The sequence below is a fragment of the Monodon monoceros genome, unplaced genomic scaffold, assembly GCF_005190385.1.
Source record: "Monodon monoceros isolate NGI ecotype Baffin Bay Population unplaced genomic scaffold, NGI_Narwhal_1 Super_Scaffold_19, whole genome shotgun sequence".
NCBI lineage: Eukaryota > Metazoa > Chordata > Mammalia > Artiodactyla > Monodontidae > Monodon > Monodon monoceros.
Window position 1 is genome coordinate 14,612,857 of NW_021703775.1, and position 19,830 is coordinate 14,632,686.

At 47.5% G+C, this 19,830-nt stretch overlaps 1 protein-coding gene and 1 pseudogene across 2 annotated transcripts in view; one reads left to right on the plus strand and one right to left on the minus strand.

Annotated features, from left to right (window-relative positions):
• Positions 1–19,830, plus strand: part of TRABD2A (TraB domain containing 2A) — a 59,312-nt gene that overhangs the window by 17,494 nt on the left and 21,988 nt on the right.
• Positions 14,423–15,317, minus strand: LOC114900916 (annotated as a pseudogene). The gene has a single exon (XR_003794969.1). The product of XR_003794969.1 is annotated as a 40S ribosomal protein S2 pseudogene (transcript).

The following is a 19,830-nucleotide window of genomic DNA, read 5'->3' on the forward strand; positions in this document are numbered from 1 at the left end:
CTCTGGCCGACGGCTGATTCGGCTTATGTCCTCTGTGAAGGCCTCCTAAGTCCAGAGATGACCCTCTCTAAGTCCAGAGATGACCCTCTGCTGTCCTCTCAGTGTCCCCGTGGCAGCCTCTGCAGGAGACCTGAAGACTGCCTCTCCCAAAGGTGCAGGCTCCTCCAAAGCTGGGTTACGGTCTCTTGGTCCTTGTTTTTTGTTTTTTTGTTTTTTTGTTTTTGCGGTACGCGGGCCTTTCACCGCTGTGGCCTCTCCCGCTGCGGAGCACAGGCTCTGGACGCGTGCAGGCCCAGCGGCCATGGCTCACAGGCCCAGCCGCTCCGCACCATGTGGGATCCTCCTGGACTGGGGCACGAACCCGCGTCCCCTGCATCGGCAGGTGGACTCCCAACCACTGCGCCACCCGGGAAGCCCCTCTTGGTCCTTGTACCCCAGCTCCTAACGTGGTGTCTGGCACGTGGGAGGTGCTCACTAGTGGTTGTTGGCTAATGTGTCAGCCAGGTAGGACGTGTGAAAGTCTGATTTCAGTGGGCAGAGCTTGGAAAGAGCAACGGGAAGCCAGTGAACTTGTGGATACCTTGGCTAAACCGGGATACAGCATGAGTGTGTGCTGATTCCTTACTAAAGTGGATTACTACGTTTCTGACGGCTGTGTAGATATAGACCGACATCTTAAAATTCACATTAAATCCAATCTTTTTGCTTATACCGCATTCTTTCCCAACATTGCCATATAATATTTTTTGTGTTCTTATACAGAGCGGGGTGAAGTGCTGCAGTTACTGTAAATGCCCCAGGAGCTGTGACATCTTGTCCTTGAATTAACCTGTCCCTGCTTTCACCTAGAGCATCAACCCAGGCGCTGTAGGTGGGCACAGTCTTCAGAAATTGGAGGTATGGGCTGGGCCACTAGCTCCCCCAGCAGGGTCTTCCACAGCATGTCTTCACCTTGGCCATCCCCTTAATTTCTTATATTTTGACCAGAAACGGAAACTTGAATGAACTGTGTCCCTATGGCTGGCTGTGATGTTCAGACGCCGTAGACTCAGCTCTGTGTTTCCACCTGGGCACAGGCCTGCTCGGGAGTCATCTTTCCTTTTACTGCTAGTCTTTATTTGGACACATTTCTTAAGCACTCAGCATGGGCTGGGCACGCTGTTTCTCATTTCTGGGATTCAAAGACAAAGCAGTTATTGATCCTGCCTTCCCCTGGCTCTGGGCGGCCCCTCTAAAGTCTAAAGCAAACTTAAAAAAGATAGGTCTTTTTGTATACATGCATGGATCCCACATGTGCTGCTGGGTTTCTGACCTCAGCTGGATCTGACCCTGCTTGGCTGCCTTTGGGGTCATAAGAGAAGCACTTCAAGGGATGCTGCAGCCGCATTTTGGTCCCATGTCCCTGCGAGCTCCTTTGAAACCCCGGCAGCCAGCTCTTGGTGGATCAGCTCCACGACACGCTAGACTTTAGGAATAACACCCAGCGTGTCTCTTTAGGAGGGGGAGGAGAGCTGTCTGTCCCTCCTCCAAAGAATCCACCTGCCCAGCAGGATTAGGTGAGGCAGAGTCTGCCTGGCTTGGTGGAAAGGGGGAAGGGGAAGAGGAAGTATCCGGGTGCGACTGGGGCAGCTGTTACCCGGGACGCTGCAAGGAGCCAGGTGAGGCCTCCGCAGGTGAAGGTGCTCTGTGGCCTAGGGATGGAGCAGGGAGCCTGTCCTGGACCCCGGAGGTGGATGTATCATGTCACACCATGGGCATTATGGCATCTCTGTTTTCCTCTCTCCCTCCTGATGCTTCTGTGACACCCTCCCTCCCCACTCTCTTCCTTGAGGCCCTTCCCTTTTTTTTTTTTTTTTTTGCGGTATGGGGGCCTCGAGCCTGTCATGGCTCACGGGCCCAGCCGCTCCGCGGCATACGGGATCCTCCCGGACTGGGGCACGAACCCGCGTCCCCTGCATCGGCAGGCGGACTCTCAACCACTGCGCCACTAGGGAAGCCCGAGGCCCTTCCCTTTTTATTCACAGCCACTCAGAGCTTAAAGGGGAGCGAGCAGGGCTCCGGCATAGCTTCAGCAGGGGCCTGGAATCACGAAATGTGGAGTTACCCCATTCCTGCCTTCCCTGACTCCCCCTACAAGAGAACTGGGCTCCTACCAGCCTCTGCTCTCCAGGGGAGTCTGGGTAGGTGAGGTTGCTTATCACTGTGCAGAATAACAGCAGTGAGGGCACTGCTGACTGACTTCTCAGGGAGAGGCCAGCTCTGGGGATGCCCTGTGCTGTCTGTGATTAGGCAGCCTTGTCCGCATTCGTTATGGTCATAGACTGGCTGCTGTCCAACAGGACTGCTGATATCTTTGACCTCCCCTCAGGTCCAGAAGTGATGTTGAGATGCTGTAGCATGAAAAACCCCTCTGGATGGCCCCGCATACCTAGCGCTGGGCAGAGAGAAAGTGTTTGTAGACATCTGAGACAATTTGTGACTGAACCCAAGCTCAGGGTCCTGATACTTGGCTGTGCCTCTCTGCCCCCAACCCCCCTTGTCAGCCCCTCCTTTCGGGCTCCGATTCTGGCCCTCCCCTTCCCACCTCTCACCTTCTCTACCTCCCCCAGCCCTCCCCCTCCCCCTTTCCCTGCTCTGCTCTGGGGTGTGACAGTTCAGAATCTAGGTGCCAGTGCCTGGAAGAGAGAAAAGACAAACAGTGGGCAATGAGAGAGAGAAGGACTATGCAGAAGAGGCGAGGAGCAGTAAAGGGTCAGTCTTGTGTGATAGCGCAAGCCTGGAGTTTTCATCTTGCTTTTCTGGTCTATTCCCTAGGACGTGAAGTGAGAATCGCTGTTAAATACCTTCAGTGGACATAAGGAGCTGTATTAGTTTGCTGGGGCTGGCATTACAAAGTGCCACAGACTGGGTGACTTAAGCAACGGAAATAAATTTGCTCACAATTCTAGAGACTGCTGAAAGTCTGGGATCAAGGCGTCAGCAGGGTTGGTTTCTTCTGAGGGCCTCTCTCCTTGGCTTGTAGATGGACGTCTTCTCCCTGTGTCTTCACGTGGGCTTCCCTCTGTGTGTGTCTGTGTCCTAATTTCTTGTTCGTTCTTTAAAATTTTTATTTTATATTGGAGCGTAGTTGATTAACAATGCTGTGTTTGTTTCAGGTGAACAGCAAAGTGATTCAGTTATACATATACATGGATCTATTCTTTTTCAAACTCTTTTCCCATTTAGGTTATTACAGAGTATTGAGTAGAGTTCCCTATGCTATACGGTAAATCCTTGTTGGTTACCTATTTTAAATACAGCAGTGTGTACATGTCAATCCCAAACTCCCAATCTATCCCTCCCCCCCCCCCCCTCCCCCCCCCCCCCCCGTAACCATAAGTTTGTTCACTAAGTCTGTGAGTCTGTTCCTGTTTTGTCAATAAGTTCATTTGTATCATTTTATTTAGATTCCACATATAAGCAATATTATGTGATATTTGTCTTTCTCTGCCTGACTTCCTTCACTTAGTATGATAATCTCTAGGTCCACCCATGTTGCTGCAAATGGCATTATTTCATTGTTTTTAACGGCTGAGTAATATTCCATTGCATATATGTACCACATCTTCTTTATCCATTCATCTGTTGATGGCCATTTAGGTTGCTTCCATGTCTTGACTATTGTAAACAGTGCTGCAATGAACATTGGGGAGCATCTAATTTCTTGTTCTTATAAGGACACCAGTCATGTTGAATTAGAGCCCACCCTAGTGACCTCATTTTAACTTACCTCTTTAAAGACCCTTCTCCAAATACAGTCACATTCTGAGGTACTGGGGGTTAGGGCTTCAGCATGAATTTTGGGGGGACACGATTCAGCCCATAATAAGGACCCAGGGTAAAGTTGCAGAGTTTGGGCGGTGGGGGGCAGATTTTGGCATCGTTTCAAAGGTGTCTCATTGTAGGTGTCCACCTCACGGTGAAAACCTGTGTGTGCCACAGGGAGAGGCGAGGGGGTTCCAGCAGCACTGAGTACACTGTCGGCACTTGCAGTGTGGCTGATTCTCTTGTAGCAAAGTGGTTTTTGAGGCTGTCACTAAAGGATGTTGTCACAGAACTTTAGGTGGCAGAAGTTATGGAATAAAATGGCAAGTTTAGTGCTTCCCTGGTGGTGCAGTGGTTGGGAGTCCGCCTGCCGATGCATGGGACGCGGGTTCGTGCCCCGGTCCGGGAGGATCCCATGTGCTGTGGAGCGGCTGGGCCCGTGGACCGTGGCCGCTGAGCCTGCGCGTCTGGAGCCTGTGCTCCGCAACGGGAGAGGCCACAGCAGTGAGAGGCCCCCGCGTACCAAAAAAAAAAAAAAGGCAAGTTTAACTGGATGTTAATATTTATGGTGTTAGAGGGCTTAGGGTGGAGCCAAAATGGAAGGAGACGTAAGAACTGCCACTGGTTAATTTAAAATGACCGACTAGAAAAGAGTGTCATCTAGGAACTTCCCTGGCAGTCCAGTGGTTAAGACTCTGTGCTTCCAATGCAGGGGGTGCGGGTTTGATCCCTGCTAGGGGAACTAAGATCCCACATGCTGCATGGTGCGGGGTAAGGGGGGGAAGAAAAAAAGCGTGTCATCTAGCTAGCTGATTGTTCTCATTTTGTGTTATAATTGATTTTAAATGGTATCTTTAACCTTTTTGCGGGGGCACTGTGTATCAAATTGACCCAGCAATCCAACTTCTATGAATTTATCCCATGAAATGATTGAGCAAGTGACACAGATGTATGCTGGTTGTTATTAATTGCAGTGTGATTGATGCAAACTATGGGCCCAACCACTGGGAACTGGTTAAATTATGGTCTCTCCAGGTTGTTGAATCCCATATGGTTATTAAAGGTGCTTATGTAGATCATGGATCGCAGGGGCTGGGTAGGCAACAGGCATGCATGAAACTGGCCTGTGTTGGGAGTGGGGAGTGACATGAATTGTGGCATTTGTGGGGTGAATGTGCCAAGTGAAGAGGACAGTGGCTGCTTGGTCCTAGTCGATTGCTGGCCACGTAGAAATGTGCACCCAGTGTGGCCAGACCTTCCCATTTTTTAAATTCATAATTTGGAAGTATAAAATTTATTCTTTTTTCCCGTTTTAGTGAGATATAATTGACATATACCACCATGTAAGTTTAAGGTACAGTATAATGATAGATTGTGAAATGATTACCACGATAAGTTTAGTTAACATCCATCATCTCCTATAGATAACAAAAAAAAAGGACAAAGAAAAAAATTTTTTTTTCCCTTGTGATGAGAATTCTTAGGATCGACTCTCTTACAAACTTTCATCGATAGCACACAGAAATGTTCACTGCAGTCATCATGTTGCCTGTTACATCTCTAAGTACTTATTTATCTTATAACTGGAAGTTTGTTCTTTTTGACCACCTTCATCCAATTTCCAGACTTTTCTATTTTTTTTTAAAGAGAAGTCAGAAGTCTGGGTTTTTCTGGGAAATGCCCTGGTTTTTAAATGTTGGTAAGTACCTAAAAAAAAAGTGAACCCATTGTGTAGTACTAATAAGATTTAGCTGTGAGCTGGATCGGTCATTAGAGCACCCATTTCCTACTTCTGAGGCAGGATGTTCTCAAAGCGTGTGCTGGGCCGGCCGCATCAGCATCACCTCGGAATTGTTAGGAATTATGCACAATTTTGGGCCACACTCCAGACTTCCTGAATTAGAAACTGTGGGGTGGGACTTGGCAATGTGTGGTCTAACCAGTCCTTCCAGGTGATTCGATGCACACTCAAGTTTGAGAACCATTGGTCTCTATTCTTGGTCACCATTCTGGTCCCTGTCCTTGTATTGCCTCTGGGAGTTACCTCAGGTTGCCAAAGACTCCTTTTCCCCCTCAATTAAGAGCATCTGTTGCCATATCCCCACTGGGCAGTTGTTCTTTTGCTGCCTTGTAGTGGCTCTTTATGTTTATTTAATTCTTAGATTGGTGTCTAACTTTCCACGCGTTTGTCTATTTCAGCTCCCAAACTAGCATGGAAACTCCTAGAGAGCAAGGATCTTGATTTAACTTTTTTCTTTTTTTTTAAATGAGTCTAGCACAGTGCGTTGCATAGTTGATATTTCCTAATTGGAAGGTACTTTCTGAAGATCATTGTTTTCTCATCACTCTGTCCGGCCACGCTGTCTTAAACAATCAAAACCACAGCATGGACTCTGCTGATTTGTTTCTGTCTTTTCCCTGACTTCTTCCCCTGTTAATCCTCCCAGAGTAACTTCTTTCCTGCCACCGGGGCAGGGAGGCTGCTTGCACAGTAATGGCAGGGTGCCTCTCCCAGCTTCCTGGTGGGTGGCTCCAGGGCCAGCAGCAGTGCAAGTTAGACACACCTCATGGGGGCCGTGAGGTGTGTGCTCATAGGCTGTGGGGTGCCCTAGGGATCGCCGAATGGTGGTGGGCTGGGCTCTGCAGGGGTGAGGTGTGATGAGGCTGGAGAACGGGTGTGAGGTAGGGACATCACTGCATGCTCTGAGGGCAGGGGGGCGACACTGGTGTTTTCCAGGGGAAGTGAGAGCATAAAGAGCAGAGTTGCAGGACATTTCACCTGGCAGCTGGGTGTGGGCTGGATGGGGCCGAGACACGGGTCACTTCTGCAGGGGTGTCAGAGGGAGTTAGCCTCTTGGCTGAGAGCTTCAGTTGTGTTCGCCCTGGACCCTGGGCCATCAGGAGTGAGACACCTGGGGTCTGGGGAGTGAGACAGCTTGGGGAGGGGGATAGCTGCCATTTAGAGTTGTTCTCTGTGCGGACTTGATCGTGAGCATCATCTAGGTTGTTGTGTAAAGGAAAACCTACCATGATTGCTGATACTGGAGAAAATGCAAAGTAAGAGAAAGGCCAGAGGCAGGTTGGACTCTAGAAGTGTTGGCTGGAGTAAACACACACAACGTGAGAGCTGTGAGTTTCAGTTTTATTTGGGGACTTCCCGAGGACTATAGCTTGGGAGGCAGCCTCTCTGACAGCTCTGAGGAACTGCTCCCAAGAGGAACGGGGAGAAGTCAGTATATATGTGATTTTGACGATGGAGGTACATTCGACCAAACACACAGTTTGGTAAGAAGGCTGTTGCTAGTCACAAGGTCTCTGTTAATGATTTTAGTGCTTTTCTAACAATGGGAGGATGCAAGAATCCAGGTTTGCAAAAATTTTCTCCTAAAACTATCTGTCTGAAGGCCTGTTCTGCCAGTTTTCCCAGAGCACAGAGTGCCTCATTCCTGATCTCTTCCTTGAGGTCAGGCTATGTTAAAGGTCAACAATTGCAGTGGCTAATGACTCTATCCTTGTAGAGCCAGATGGCTAGTGACATTGTTTAGTTGGCAGTGCCCCCTCATGATCATAAATTTAACGTAGGTTTGGAAGGCACTTCCTGACTATTTTGTACCACAGTGCTAGGAATGCCCATTCCTAGGTCAGGCCGGGATTTTGTTGGTAGGCCATTCAATGTGCTATTACTGGACTAGGCCCTGTTAACAGTAGTGAAAAGTCTCTGGACCACCTGTCTTACTAGTCTGTTATGGTCCAGGAAAGATTCCCTCTTGTTGCTTCCTTCCATATCTACAGTTACACTATTATAATCATTGATCTCAAATAGAGCTATATCTTGGGTCAATTGTTTCAAGTTGCCTAGTCATCGCTTTTATGGGAGGCTCAGTAACACATTTTGTAATGCAAGAAACAACGATCTTGTAAAATAGGTAGAATATAAGTAATATAGCTAGTAGCATTAATAGGGCCAAAAGTAAGAATTTAAGCCAAGAATTTCCATTAGGTGCAGGCTACTATATTCCCAGTTGCCTGCCCAGTCTGTTCCATACCAGCACCAGCCCAATTTCCTAGTGTTATTAGTTTGATTAGCCTTGGATGGTTTAATTGTTCCCAACATAAGGGGGCTTTTAAACTTAAATGATCACAGCCTGGTGTTAGCCATATAAATCCATCCCATAACTGAAGGAGGTTATATTCTTTGACTGAAATTTAGCTCGTTGCTCTGATTGAGCTTGAGTAACTTTTAAAGAAAATTCATATTTATGGTCACGGTCAGAACAAGTATGATTCCCATCGAGTGATGTCAATAATGGCCCCAACGGACCTACAGCCTCTTTCATCTAGAATAAATTTCCTAAGGGCCATCCAGTTAGAGCCTTGGAGAAGAAAAACCCACCAAGGTAACCCAAAAGTACTGGATGTAGGTACTTGACCATAAACCCAACACTTGTATTAATTTTAAAAATCTGCCTGGGATTTGTGACCATGATAGAAAAACACTGATTTATGCAAAAGTCCAAGAAATTAAGAAAACACTGTAAATAATCATGTGGGTCAGGTCTGGCATCTTGAGATAGCTGTCTGCTTCTGATGTTGTCTTCTTGTCCTGCTGTGGGTATAGTTTTCTCCTCTGTTTGAACATTGTTTTAAGGTGATTTTGAGGTCAGCAGTCCTCTCAATAGACCAGTCCAGTGCAGGGGCCCTTCTTAAGTGGGAAATATGAATCCAAGAGTCAATTCCCTTCAGTTTCACTTCGCATGAGCTGGTTAAGAGTACCCGATAAGGGTCCTTCCATCTAGGTTGGAGATAGTTCTTTAAATGATGCCTTTTCCTGTATGCATAATCTCCTGGTTGCAGCTCATGGGGCACCTGGTCTTCATCCAAGGATAGAATACTGAGATAAGCTTCAGAAACAAAACTTGGAATGTCCTTTTAATAATTCATTTAAACGTAACAGTAATGTAATATAACCACAAGGAACTCTCTGGGAAGTGAGTATAGGCAGTAAATACAGACCTCAGTGAACAAAACGAGCATTTAACATTCACTTTTTCTCTCTAAAATTACCCTAATTTCTACCACATACAGCCAAATTAAGACTAATTTGTTTGCAAAATAAGGCTGGTTAATGGATCACATAGGCTCTTTTAAATTGGCTGGGCTGGAGCTTTTCATAAGGAACCTCAGATTGAGTTTTTAAAAGGCCTCCCAAGACCAGGAAAGCCACACCAAGGGCTTGCCACAGATTCTGCCTGTGATATCTATAGATTTGGGTGAATTCCTGTGTTCCTGAGGTCCCCAGAATATCTTGAGATTCCTGCACCTGTCAGGAGGTGACCTTTCTTATTCATCTGATAAGGCTGCTGGGAACATAAGTTTCCCAATTTCTGGAGGGATCAGGTAGAGAGAAAAGATAAATGTTTCAGTTCTGCTTACAAAGGTATAATTTACCATGTGGCTGTAAGTCATAATTAGCCTGAGGGGAAAGGTTTGCTTATATCTGGAAAACACAGATTAAAAGTCAGTAATATTTCAGACAAAAACTATAAAAATTATGATGATATTCACCAGTTCACTCATTCCTATGTAACTAATCTTTTTTGCTAACAGTTTTATGAAGCTGTCAGGCTTTCCATTAGGATTCTTTAATTTCTTACCCAGTTCAGTGGTATGATCCAAAATTTATCAGAAATCTGTTCTTGTCAAAAAGTTCTTTCTATGAATCTTCTTGAAGATGAAGGATTTTTTGCAAAAGCACCAAAGTAAAACAATAACTGTCTATAAATGAGAAAATTCTTTGAAAGGCATAGTTTAAACACCTGATTATAATGCAATTGGCAAGGAAACTTGGCTACTGCTGTGACATACAGCGTTTTTTCCTTTTCTCAGTCTCAGGAATTGGAGATGGTCCGATAAGATAAGAATTCCTGTGCACAGGGAAAGAAATACAAATTTTTCCTAGAAGGACTTGTTCCCTTAGGGTCAGAATTCTGAACAGATGTTTTATCAAGCTAGCTTTCTCTAAGTTAACTGCGTATGCAAGAAAAGAGCCCCATTTGGGCCATTTTCAGTGTGATATTTCCTTTAATACCCAATTAAATAACTAACTTGTAAGTATAAGTTTCGTTAAGTACATACACCTGGCTGGAGTGTTAGCTGGAGGCTGGATTTCTGATGCCCCTTGTTTAGGAACGACTTTAGGCCTGCCCACCTAGTCACCCAGTCCAGACTGCCCAGTGTCTTTCAACTGAGCAAATCCCAGTGTGTTTCAGCTGGGCTCCCGCAGTATCTTTCAGCTTGGGGGAGGCCACCTTTTTTCCCAGTGTCTTTCAACTGGTGGGCTAGGTACCTGTTATATATCACCAAATAGAGCTCAGGATCATCAACCAATTAACAGGAGATCCAAGAACCAGGAGAGGCTTACTTAAATTCATTTGGACCTGCTGAGGAGGTGGATGGGCACAAAGGACCCTGCTGGTACCAAGGCTCTGGATCCTTATAGAGTTCAGGTGAAGGAGAGAAGTCTGCTCTGGGTCCCTTTGTGGTGGCTAAAGCTGTTGACTGAAATAAAAACACTTGTGAGAGATGTGTTTCAGTTTTATTTGGGGACTTACTGAGGACTATAGCCCAGGAGGCAGCCTCTCAGATAACTCTGAGGGACTGCTTCCAAGAGGTAAGTGGGGCAGTCAGTCTATATGTGATTTGACGAAGGGGGTACGTGCAACCAGGCACACATCTTGGTAAGAAGGTTGATGCTAGTCACAAGGAACAGATGTCTCTGTTAAGGATTTTAGGGCTTTTCTAAGTATGGGAAGATGCTAGAATCCAGGTTCATAAAACATTTCTCCTAAAAATATCTGTCTGAAGGCCTGTTCTGCCAGTTTTCCCAGAGCACAGGGTACCTCATTTCTGATCTCCACCTGGAACTCCTTTCAGGATGTATTGAAGGTCAGTGACTGCAGTGGCAAGTGACTCAATCCTTGTAGAGCCAGATGGCGAGCGCCATTCTTTATGGCAGAAGCAGATACAGTGTGTAGCCATTTTGTGAGCTGCTTACCACTTATGCCTAATTAGGCCCAGTGGCCGGTCCAGATGTGGTTAAGTGTGTGAAGTTAGCTTTATTGTGCTTTTCATTTCGTTCTTCATATCATTCTTCATAGCTTATTGCTCCTGGGGCTTGTCTGTCTTGTTGGTCTTGTTTATCTTGTTTTCCTTTTAACAATTTAAAGGAAAATTACATTTCAGGGCAGTAGAAATGAAAAGAATGGAAATTTCTAGAAAGGGACTGAGACAGTCCTGAAGCACTTAGCAGAGGTTGTAACTTTCACTGGGCCTTAGAGATGGAGAGATTGGTGTTAATTCTTATCATTACTCCAGCATGGTGTGGGATTTGGGGAAAGGAGGTGTGCTAGTCTGCTTGGGCTGCCATCACAGGCTACTATAGACTGTGTGGTTTAAACAACAGAAATTGATTTCCTCACAGTGCTGGAGGCTCACAATACAAAATCAAAGTGCTGGCTGGGTTGGTTTCTGATGAGGCCTCTCTCCTCAGTTTGCAGATGGCTGCCTTCTTGCTGTGTCCTCACATGGCCTTTTCTCTGCACAGAGAGAGAGAGGTCACCAATCCTATTGGATCAGGGCCCCACCCAAATGACCTCATTTAACCTTTCTTTTTTTTTTTTAAAGACCACATATATATATATATATATTTAATATTTATTTATTTATTTATTTATTTTTGGCTGCGTTGGGTCTTCGTTGATGCGCGCGGGCTTTCTCTAGTTGCAGTGAGTGGGGGCTGCTCTTTGTTGTGGTGCGCGGGCTTCTTATTGCAGTGGCTTCTCTTGTTGTGGAGCACGGGCTCTAGGCACGTGGGCTTCAGTAGTTGTGGCATGTGGGCTCAGTAGTTGTGGCTCATGGGCTCTAGAGCACAGGCTCAGTAGTGTGGCACACAAGCTTAGTTGCTCCGCGGCATGTGGGATCTTCCTGGACCAGGGATCGAACCTGTGTCCCCTGTGTTAGCAGGCAGATTCTTATCCACTGCGCCACCAGGGAAGCCCAACCTCATTTAACCTTAATTACCATCTCCAAATACAGTCATAGTGAGGGTTAGAGCTTCAGCCTGTGAATTGGGGGTGTGGGGGGGCACAGTTCAGTCCACATCCATAACAGGAGACGGATGTGCTCAGTCAGCCATGAAGTCAGGGCAGGATATGGGCTGGGTGGAAGGGGAGGGTGGTCGGGGAACCTGACCAAGGGAGGAGAGGGCTTGGAGGGTGTGCAGGAAGGTGGTGGCAGGGATTGCAGAAGAAGAGGCCCAGTCTGCCTGGTGCGTTCTTCCAGGTTCCCTCCCTGTCCTCACCTGGTATTCAGGAATTGTCATCATTTACAAAACGACACTTCTTCAGGTCGGAACATCCCTGAAAATTAGTTTCTCTGGTCCTTATGCTTGAATCCTTTGTCTGAGAAGAACTCAGGTCCAAGTTTTGAGAAGCACCTTTCTCCCCCTGAAAAGCGGACCTCATGTTCAGAGATGTGTGTGGAGGCTTTAGTTCTCAAGTCTGGCACCATCTATTAACATGACAGAAAAGGAGCAGGACTTTCTCCGTCGTCTTGCCATGAGGGGTCGGTCTAGACTCTTCCAAGGGCATAGTCCCCTTTCAGGTAAAGAAGGAGAAGCGATTTTTTTTCGGTACACGGGCCTCCCACTGTTGTGGCCTCTCCCATTGCGGAGCACAGGCTCCGGACGCTCAGGCTTAGAGGCCATGGCTCACGGGCCCAACTGCTCCGCGGCATGTGGGATCTTCCCGGGCCGGGGCACGAACCCGCGCCCCCTGAATCGTCAGGCGGACTCTCAACCACTGCGCCACCAGGGAAGCCCCTGGAGAAGCGATTTTTAAGAGTGGCTGGGAAAGGGGGAAATAAATGAGCTTGAGGGGGACGTCCTGACTGCCTGGATACCCAGGTGAGGTGGGAGAGGCAAGGACCGGAAATCCTCAAGGTGTCTTGAAAAATTATGCGGGCGGAATGTTCTGAGGATGAGAGAGATCTTCCCCTCTGCTCCCCAACTATACTTCAAGGGACCGAATGGCTCTCAAAAGTGAACTAAGAAAAAAAGAAGACGCAACAACCCAACGCCCCAGAAGGTGAGAGCTGCGCCTGGACAGATGCCAGGGGCTTTGTTTGAGAGCTGGGCGGCTGGGGGCGGGGTGAGGTGGGGCTGACGGGAGCCGCATAATGGGCGGTGCCTTTCATATTCAGAGCAGCCCTTTGATCGGAGGGCGATGAAAGTGCTGGAAAGTGGAGAGGCTCGATGGGAGTGGGAGGCCTTTATCTTCGACGAAAAAGGCATCTGCCGGACCCCAGCCCCCTCGCCCGCCCCTTCAGCCTGTGGGCTCCCGCAACAATGCCCCAACTGGGACCTGGGTCTCCCCACAGCTGAAGAAGTCTCGGGAAAGAGAAAGAAGTCTGCTGCACGTGTTGGACAGAGAGCTTAATGGATTCTTTCCACAAGCCTAGAAAGAAAGGGAGAGAGAAGAGGGGATGTGGGGAGGCAAGGGGAGAGTGGAAAGGGAGACATGGCGGGGAGAGCGGGGAAGGAAGGGTGGCATTTGAGCACTGAATTAAACTGTCAGGTAATAAGCTTGTTACTTCTTCCAGTGAACACAACTTTTCAGAAGACAGTGCAGATGGGGTGAGTATGTGTCATTGGAGGGAAGGGGAAGAGTGAATTCAGCTGACAAGACATGGTTTTGGGTGGACCGATCATGTTTTTTCTAAAAGACAGTATAATAAAAGACAAACACTGAAGTGAAAGCAGAAATCTGTCTATCTAGCTGTGTTTTTGAAGGGGAAAAGTAAGTCCCTTTAAGTCTTTGCACTGTTAGAAACTTCATGCTAATTGGAGTTTTATCATAATTGCAATAATTCCCACTAGTTCTTCCTTTCTTGCTGTCTCTTAACCCCTCATACAATCTCAACCAATGCAGATTAAGAGACTTGAAACAAAACAATTGCTTTTTGGCCTGGAGATGAGTATTTTCGGCTTGTGGATGATTTTTTGAGTCTATTCTGTGGGGTAGATGTACTCTTTGGGTGTAAATCTCGTGGTTCACCCAGTGCTATACCACTGAGTCAGATGTCCACCCAGGTGTAACTGGCATGGCCTGGGGAGGGAGGGGACAGGCAGAATCACATCCTATGTAGGGCTGTCTCTTCAGGGGCTGTGGTTTGGGTAGAGGGTTGGGGGAGGAGGGAGCACAGTGATTTGGCACTTCTGGAACACCTAGCAGGAGAAAAAAGTCTGAAATAAGAGGATGGTTTTGTGGAGTTTTTTCCCCAGTGGTGGAAATTGACCCGACACAGTGATCTGGGTGAGGGCCATTAATTAACAGACATGGAAAGCTCCATGGAGCCTCATGGCCTGTGCTGAGGGGGGAGAAACAAGGGAGGCAGAGAGGACAGAAAGTGAGACCAGGGTGTCTGCTTCCCTCGCTTCCTGAGATGGAAAAACTCAAGGACTTATAAGTAGATGACCGTCTGAGGTCATCACATCCAATCTCCCGCTCTGTTGGGGGCAAGAATCCTTTCTATGTGGTCATTCCAATTTTTTTTTTTTACGGCTTCATTCACTTTATTTTTCTCATATAAAACTATGTGGTGGCTACAGCTGGAGCCTGAGTCCTCTGCACGGAAACTCTGGTGTGGGTCTTTACAAGATGGTCAGTGAATTCCTGATACGGAGAGTTGGTGAACACTGTCTCTTTCCAGAGATCAGGAGTGAGATAACTGTAGGTCTTGGAAATGGCATCAAAAGTGGCCTTGGCAAAGTTGCCCAGGGTGGCAGTGCAGCCCCTGGCAGAGGTGTAGCAGTCGTCAGTTGCAGCCATCATCAGTAGCATGTTGGGCACAGGGGCTGAGACGATGCCAGTGCCCCTGGGGCCAGGGATAAGGCACAGGAGCACAGAGCCACAGCGGCCAGTCACCTTGCAAGTTACAGTATGGGGCTTGCCGATTTGTTTCCCCAGTAGCCTCGCCACACGGCCATGATGGAGAGCTTGGCCAGAATGGTGGCTCCATGGATGGCAGTGGCTATCTGCTTAGAGCTCTTGACACCCAAACCGACATGTCCGTTGTGATCTCCAATGGTGACAAATGCCTTGAACCTGGTCTGCTGGCCAGCATGGGTCTGCTTTTGCACAGGCATAATCTTGAAAACCTCCTGCTTGAGGGATGTTCCTAGGAAAAAGTCAGTGATTTCAGATTCCTTGATGGGCAGAGGGAAGAGACAGCTCTCCTCCAGGGACTTGATCTTCAGGTCCTTAACCAGGCGGCCCAGCTTGGTGACGGGGAGCCACTCCTGCTTCTCAGCCTTGCCTCCATGTGTTCTGAGGCCCCGACCCTGGCTGTGACCCTGACCCCGGACACCGCTTCCAAACCTTCTGTGGAAGTCACCGGGGCCTCCCATTCCAGGGCCCCCAGGGGCCTCTGGGCCCTCCCCCAGCACCGGCGTCATATGCCGTTTGGTGTTTTTACGAAGAAGAAGGGTCATTCCAATTTTTTTTTTTAACATCTTTATTGGAGTATAATTGCTTTACAGTAGGGTGTTAGTTTCTGCTTTATAACAAAAGTGAATCAGCTATACATATATCTCCATATCTTCTCCCTCTTGGGTCATTCCAATTTTGATTGAACAGTCCCAGTGTCAGGGAGAGCTCTGTTACAGTTCCCCAGGGAACATCCTTGTGCACTAATGAAACAGGAGGGAAAGGGGCAGGGCACAACCTTTAAAAGAATGACATAGCCATAGGACATGATGAAAACTAGTGAGAACCAACTGGGTCCAAGATGGCGGAAGACTCGACTTCCAGTGGACCTTGAGCCTCATTATATGCTCATTGTAATACATTAGCATATGCTAATGACACACCCACCAGCGCCATGAGAGTTTTGAGGCCCAGCATAAAAGGCTAAAAAGTGGGCCGTGGCCCAATTCCTGGAAATCCCCGCCCCTTCGCCCAAATAGTTGGAATAATCCTCCCACTCATTAGCCTATGAAATTACCCAGCCCATAAAAACTAACCACCCCATATTTCGAGGCCTCTTGCTTCTTGCCTTTCAGTGACCCACACTCTGTCTGTGGAGTGTATTTCTCTCTAAATAAGTCTGATTCATACCTATCACTTCGTCTTCAAATTCTTTCACGATGAAGAAAGAACCTTAAATTCACTGGCGACACTAGCATATTTATTACACACTTGTGCTTGTATTTCTATAGGAGTGATTCCTAGAAGTGGGACATGTACGTTTTCTCTTTTCATGGCTGCTCACAAATTATGCATGTGTGGAAACACACACTGTATTGATACATACAAAAATGAGTACATGGTAATCATGGCGAGACAGGGAGCTCAAAAAGAAGGAAGGACTTTCTAATAGTTAAAAATATCTCACGATAGAGCAGAGCACCTGACTTGGGGTAACAGGTGTTCAAAAAGTAGAGCTTGGCACACTCTGGAGACCACTGGGAACCTCTCCAAGGAGGCAAATCCCCCACTGGTGGCTTCTGTGAGTCCTTCCAAATACAATGCAGTTTCTAGGTGAGGCTTGGAGAACAACAAAGGTTTTGCAGGACCCATTCAGAAGCACTCTGAGCCCATCTCCTTGCAGAGGCTTCCACTGGGCTCTGCATGTCCTCTGCTGTAGACACAGACCTATCTACTGTATCCCCAGCTGGGATGCCCTGGATGCTGCTGGGACCCTCCCCTGGTGCCCTCAAGCGGTAAATGAGTCTTTCCCAACAGGTCAGAAGTCTTCCTATGAGCCCAAGGGGGACACTCTGAAGATAGCAAGAATGGCTGGTGGCAAAGCTTTAGGCAAAGCTGCTATTTGCATGGTTGAGGACAGAAATCTTTACAGGTTTCAAGGGAAGTAGCCTGGTTTGCCCTAAGGTCTTGGAGGCTCTTGGCGTCACCTTTTTTTTTTTTTTTTTTTTTGATGTGGAGGACCAAACTATAGTTCTGGGGTGAGGGAGTGAATGTGATGGTTTCTCTCTGGGGTCTTCACCTGGGCCTGAGCTCCCACTGAGTGTTCGTGGTTATCCTTTACTGCCCTCTGTGACCTGTTGCCGTCACAGGCCCTTTTGTCCTGTCCCCCTGCCAACAGCCATGCCTCAGGGCAGGGGCCCATTCTTCCTCCCCAAATGCAGTTCCACCTCCCAGAGGACGGCTGACTGCAGCGTGGGGGAGGGATTGCTGCTGCTATTATTATCATTATTGCTATTACTATTATTGTAAATACGTTCTGCTGATCTCTTTGTTGTCCCCTCCAGGCGCTCAGAGTTCTAATATTCCACCACCTCCACCTCTCATCTTCTCTTCTCTAATGCATCTTGCTTTGCCCTCAGGTGCTGTTAACAGATTGACAGTGAGTGACAAGGACCTGTGTGAAGGTGTCTGTTACCCAGCAGTTTTTCTTTAAGAGAATTGGTTGTTGCTATGTCAGCACAGTAGCTTGGCAGGATGGCAACCATATAGGAGGCATTAGAGAAGAATTCTTTTTTTTTTTTTTTTTTTTTTTGCGGTACGCGGGCCTCTCACTCTTCCTGTTGCTGAGCACAGGCTCCGGTCGCGCAGGCTCAGCGGCCATGGCTCACGGGCCCAGCCGCTCCGTGGCATGTGGGATCTTCCCGGACCGGGGCACGAACCCGTGTGCCCTTCATCGGCAGGCGGACTCTCAACCGCTGCGCCACCGGGGAAGCCCTAGAGAGGAATTCTTGGAGCTTCCTGGTGCATTCTCAAAGCTGGACTGGAGAAGGCAGAATGTGGATTTCTTTTGAAATAATGTTTTAAATGGAGGTTCCTAGTTAGTTGAGTCCGCAGAACGGCTTATGTTTGTGTGGAAAAACCGTAGAAACGGTACTGTTTCAGGAGCATGCTGGCCCCATCCGCCAACACCCTGATAGCCCACATCCTTCCTCGTGAGGATATGAGTCAGACTCTGCAAACTATGGTGCGGAGAATTGTCAGTCAGGGTCGGAGGACTCAGCCAGTAACTCACTGCAGCTCTGGGAAGACATTTCATATTTGAAAGAGTTGAATGTGGTCGGTATTCATCTCTTGAGGTTCTTAGAGCTCTGACCCTGACTGAATTCAGTCAATCGCTCCCAGCCCCGCCTGCATGTTGGAGTCACCTGCGGGGGGGTGGGGTGGGGAATGTAGGCGGTGCTTGACACTAGCAGAGCTGTCATTACAGAAGCGGCCCCTCCAAGGGGGCTAGTGCACGTGCTTGTCCTGGTTTATGTGCAGCTGTTAGCAAGCACGGAGCAGCCCTGGATGCACCGTGTGGACTGATGCCTGGAGGAATGGAGATGAACAAGCTGCAGAGCAGTGCATGAGGCCTGCTAAGATTTATGTCCATGATGCTGTGGATAATGAGTTATAATCTGTGTTTTGGAAAAAAATTGGCTTAGGAGGCTTCTGAGAAAATCAAACCATCTGGGTGTTTGGAAGGGGAGACTCATCTGAGATCTTGGAGAAGTGAACCTGAATCCTTGTAGGGCTGTATGAAATCTTCAACTGTAGACTTCTGCCAGAATTTCTCCTTGGGATCTGCCTGAGTCAGTCTGAGCCCAGAGCAGAGGTCCCAGGACATCTTTGGATTAGGGGCAGTGGGGTCACCTCTGGGATGCCTCCAAGGGGCTTCTGTATCCAACCTGCTTTCTCACTGGAAAGGCATAGGAAACCTTCATTTTGTCCCTTCTTGCTGTCAGAAATTTCCCTTTTCCTTTTCTATGATTCGCCTTAGTCATTGATTTAACCTTGTGGATAGAAAGTCTCAGCCTGCATTTACTTCAGAAACAATGGAAGTTATCTCTGTTTGCCAAGACTTGGCTTTTTATTCCTTGATTGTTTTACATTACATTGTAATGTATAGCTTCAGTATTTATTTATGGAAAGGTTTTTATTTGACTGCTTAAAGGCCAAAGGAGCAAAAACAACAAAACCAAAAAAAGGTGTATGCATATTAACTATCTTTTTAAAAAGTTATTTACTTAATTTAGTTATTTTTTGGCTGCATTGGGTCTTTGTTGCCTCACGCGGTCTTTCTCTAGTTGTGGCGAGTGGGGTCTACTCTTGGTTGCGGCGCGTGGGCTTCTCATTGCGGTGGCTTCTCTTGTTACAGAGCACAGGCTCTAGGCATGTGGGCTTCAGTGGTTGTGGCATGCGGGCTTCGGTAGTTCTGTGGCTCGTGGGCCCTAGAGCGCAGGCTCAGTAGTTGCGGCGCACCGGCTCAGTTGCTCTGCGGCACGTGGGATCTCCCCAGACCAGGGCTTGAACCCGTGTCCCCTGCATTGGCAGGCGGATTCTTAACCACTGGGCCACCAGGGAAGCCCCATATTAACTATTCAAAAGAGAGTAGAGCTGAGATTGATATGCTTTATGAGTAGACTTTGTCCTCAAATTCTTTTTTTGTGTGTGTGTCCTTAAATTCTTACACTGAAATACTAATCTCCAGGACCTGTGACCGAGACCTTATTTGGAAGTAGGGTCTTTGCAGATGGTCAAGTTAAGGTGAGATCATTGGGGTGGGCACTAATCCAATATGACTGTGTCCTTATAAAAAGAGGAACTTAAGACATAGAGTACACAAGGGAAAACACCATGTAAATATTGGAGTTATGCTGTCCCAAGCCAAGAAAATACCAGAAACTAGGAGAGAGGCCTAGAACAGATCCTCCTCTAACACCTTCAGAGGGAGCATGACACCACTAACACCTTGATTCTGGACTTCCAGCTTCCAGAACTGTGAGACAATGTGTTTCTGTTGTTTAAATTACACAGTTTGTTAAGATAGTCCTAGCTAACCAGTGCAACATGTGAGAAAATGTTAGCAGAAACCCCAAAGAAAGGAATTGACTGGAGACAAGATGCCTCTGGGGTCAACTTAGCCAAACAGGGTTGTTTCTTAGGAATTTGCTTCTCTGTGAGTCACATCCTGGAACCTCACATTTGTTAGACTGGCCCAGAC